Genomic DNA, 4,455 nt, shown 5'->3' with positions numbered 1-4,455 from the left:
GCCTTTCTTTCCTTCAAGGAATGTATAAAATACATTTGCATATTAATACAGAGGAGTCGGAGTCGTAGGTACAAAAAACTGAGGAGTCAAAACATTTATCTACCGACTTCACAGCCCTGCTAGGGACAAGGCGCACCACCTATGACCTCCTCCAAGAACGTGAGTGCTCCCACCCGTCCGTCATTTTACTATACAGCGGGCAGGAAGCAGTTAATATGCAAATAATTATGTTTTTCATTTTGATAAACATTTGTTCAACTAGCGTAAAACCTACAAAATTCATTAACACCATCTTTTAATTCTACTCATCCTGTGTTTTCCGAAAATGTATGTTTTTTTTTTTTTTTTTATATATTCTGTAAGCTGAAAATGAAAAAGGTGCATCTGAGGTTAAAAGCGGTGAGCAGGGTCTGGCAGTGAAAAGATTAGCAAAATCTACCAATACACTTTAGCCCTGGTTCACATTGGTACGATTAGACATGGCACCGTCCTAATCGGTGCAACACCGCTTCTGTGGCACTGCACAGATTTCAAAAAGTCGTTTCTGTATTACTTTTTTGGCCCGCGATTTACATTGACATCTGTACAGAAATCTGCACAGATGTCTCTAAAATCGCGGCCGAAATAGGGACTGACGAATTCAGCTGAACTTGCACAGCTGCATTCCCGCATCACAGTGTGAACCTGCGCTTAGTCCTGGATGTGTTGGGTGGAATAGTTGCAAAACAAATGAGCAGACAGACAGATACAAATAAAAAGTTAGCCAAACAGGACTGTTTAATTTAGTATGTGTCCTAATGCCAGTTAAAGGAGTTGTAAATCGCAATCACTTTATGAAATGCTCATCAGATTAAAGGTCACTTTGTATTGTACTGTCATTAAAGGCCATATCATTTGGTTAAAAAAAAAAAGGATTTTGTTGAAAAGAACACACCACATTTAGGATACAGGATTCATTATAGTTTATTTTATGATAAAAGTATGAAGGATACAATTATATGGAGGATGTCTTGCAGTCACATTTATTTTTATTTTGGCAAAAACTGGTAGAATAATTCAAAATAATTGGCAAATATGATTATGCTCATCTACACCAATCTGGGTGTGGTAGAATGTGTTGCTATGTAAAATCCTGCTGTCTATGAGAACTAAAAAACACAGGGGTTTACTTACTAAGGCCCTGTTCACACCGGAGCATTTTTCAGCTTGTAAAACGCTTAGCTCCGAAGCTCCAAAATGCCCAAAAAGAAAGATTCCATTCATTTTAATGGCCCTGTTCACATATGAGCGTTTTGTTGCCTGAAGCTCAAAAAAGGTACACAAGCGTCTTTTTGGCAGATTACATGCGTTTTTTTTTTTTTTTATAGAAAACGCCTGACTCGAGCAGAAAAAGGCTCAAATAGCAGCTCTACACTACACCTCTAATTTTCTCTCCCTTTGCTCCTCCTAGTGATGTCTATTGGCCAAGAAAAAACTCCTGAAGCTGTAAAAAACGCGTGTAATACAGGTTCCAAAAACGCTTTGAAAAAGCCGAAAAAAAATAAAAAGCTGAAAAAAACATCTAAAAAAACACCAGTAAAAATCGACACACTCAGGTGTGATTGGTTTCTTCTGCAGTATATGACCCAGTATGTCTGACTCTGCTTCCTGATACAATCTGCTGTGCCCACTGTTCTACAGTCTGCTACCAGTGCATGCCTCGACTTCCTGCTGTCACCAGTGCAAGCCTGCCACCCAACAGCGGTCTGCCAGCCCGCCTGCTTCACTGAGGACTACCGACAACCTCTCCTGCCTGGCGTGGATACCCACTCTGTTACTGGCAATACCTACAGGCACTCATGCCACTCTGCACTGCCACGCTTCTGTTCATACTATCAGTGGCCCAGAGTCAGCGGTGTAAGAGGCCTTCCTCTAAGTACAGGTTCTACCAGGTACGTGATAATGACTGTGCAATTGTCAGTTAAAGTAATGCAGTGCCAAAAAGCAAAGAAAATTCCTGTTCATAAAGGGGGGCGGTTTGGGAATCTTCCAGAGGTCAATTGTACAATGTTTTACTAAAAAATAATGCCTTACTCTAACCTACCCAGGTACTAGAAAGCAATCTATCTCCAGCACTGGCACATCAGCAGGGAAAGCTCAGTGGATGCTGTGTACGAGTGTGTAAGGGCTTACTATGACTAGCATTGCTCTGTTGCGCATTTAGAGAATCCTGTCACTCTACTTTGTACAGGCAGCCTTGAATCCATTTGTGGATGCAAATCCCATGATCATGATTAGTCAGTCATGATTAGGGAAAGTTTGCACACAGCAACAAAAATCTCTGTGTGAGTTTGTATCCCCTTTCCACTCACTCCCAGTAGCTTCATCTTAGAGAAGAAAAGATCTCTGTGATGGGCAGAGTCAGCATAAGGCCGGCCATACACGGTTAGAATCTCCTTCCCCACCGCCGGGAGAAGACAATTGCTCAGCAGGAGGGATTGCCCATGTCAGCACTGTCTGTGTTGATGGAGGAATCACGCGAATTGCAATCCACACCGTGTATGGCCTGCCTAAGACTGTAAAAAAGGAAACATACAATACAATCGTTCAAGAATGGGCAAGGTTGAGGATTTTATAAACAAACAATAGTAAAGAACCGTTTAGGAGGCAGCATCAATGATAGTGGAATGCAGAGGGTTTGACAGTGGCCAGTATATGCAGGAGAGCAGCGTACAGGGTATCATACTCAGAAATATATGAAGGAGAGGAGTGCAGAGGGTATGAAAGCAGACAGAGAAGCGTGGAAGATGTGAAAATTGGAAATATGTACAGAAAAAGAGATCATAGGATACAAGTGTTTGATTGCAGAGGGTATAGCGGTGTTCAGCATGTGCAGGAGAAGAATGCAGAGGGAATCATAACAGACTAGTTGTGCAGGACTGGAGTGCAGAGTGTATGATAGCAGGCAGTATGCATGGAAGAAAAAAAAGTGTGGAGGATATGACATCAGAGAGTATGTGCTGGAAATAAAATAAAACAGTGCAGCGCAAACAAAAATAAATTGATATAATAAAAACTCAATTTATAAAACAGAAAAAAGTCCATGTGTAAAAGTGAAAGTGAGTGAAGATCAATCGATTTTCAATCGTGAAGTGCAGGTAAGTATAAGTGACCAAAGAGATATCCTCCACCGTGCATAAGATGGCCTCTCACCTTACATATTCGACCTTAAAAGGTCACTGGGCATAAATATCAACCACGGAATCCTGCAGGTACAACGAATATCTCCTAAATGCGTAGCAGCCAGTGACATCACCGGCACATGTGCAGGTAAAAGTGTTTTGGGGACATCCTGATCAGTGCACCTCTCTTCCAGCACCGCTCCGGCTTCCCCTCCGCTCCTTCCCTGTACAGCACACAGCAGCAGATGGAAACAGAGGAGGAGCGACAGATCATGGGCCAGCTAGGAACCGATGATGGGCAACTGGGCGGGGCACACCTACGGGACGTGGGGCGGGGCTTAGTATGTGCTGGAAAGGAGTGTAGAGGATGTAGGAGAAGGTAGTATGTGCAGGAGAGGAGTACAGGTGTGGAATAGATTAAAAAGAGTGAAGGAGGACTACCCTGCAAGAAAACCTGGGGGAATATGTCTTCAGCTGCTATGGCTCTTCAGATCTTGCTGTGGTATCTTTTGCATGGTGGCTGCTGTAACTGCAAAGGCAAAATTTACTTAAATACAAGATTAAAAAGAGAAGTATGGGTTTGTCATACTTACCTAGGTGGATGCAGCATCGGTCCGATTCCACATCAGCAGGGAAAGCTCAGTGGATGCGGACTTCAGTCCGCTCTCTGCTGAAAATGGGTCACAGGAGTGCAAAACGAATTACACTCCTGTGACCCATTGGAGTCGTCCAGTCAAATGAGCCAAGGCTGGACTTCTCTTTTAAATCCCAGCATGCTTGCCTGTACAAGAGGGAATCTTGGCCACTTCAGGGATAACTCCAACCAGTCCCTGCAAAGCAAGCTGATGGTGCAGAGTGTCGGCACAGCAGTGGGAGGAAGAAAGGATAGCAAAGCATCAAGCACAGGCAGCACTAGCAAACCACACAGTTTCCCAGACTAAGAGAAAGAACAAATGAGCAGGTACAGAGATCAAATGAAGATTACAAAGTGCTAACAAGAAAGGAAAGTGCTGAATGTGGGAGGGATGATTGGAGAATGCTGCCATAAACAAGGAAAGACTGCACAATGCTGTTGGTGAAAGCATACACTCTTGGATTTGGGGGTAGAATTAAAATCCCCATCAAAAAAATAGTTTGAACCCCCCTCCCCTACATACATGCACTTGTTGGAGTGAGGCCCACTATTTACCGTTAACTCCAAACTGCTGACCTGTAGGGGATTTTAAAGTGTAACCTATGGAAAATATACGGTACTGAAGTTTGTATCCTTTATATTTTACCAACAAACGGGGCA

Source organism: Rana temporaria, chromosome 2 (genome assembly GCF_905171775.1).
Source record: "Rana temporaria chromosome 2, aRanTem1.1, whole genome shotgun sequence".
Lineage (NCBI taxonomy): Eukaryota > Metazoa > Chordata > Amphibia > Anura > Ranidae > Rana > Rana temporaria.
The sequence above is the reverse complement of the archived record's forward strand: the minus strand, read 5'-3'. Positions refer to the sequence as shown.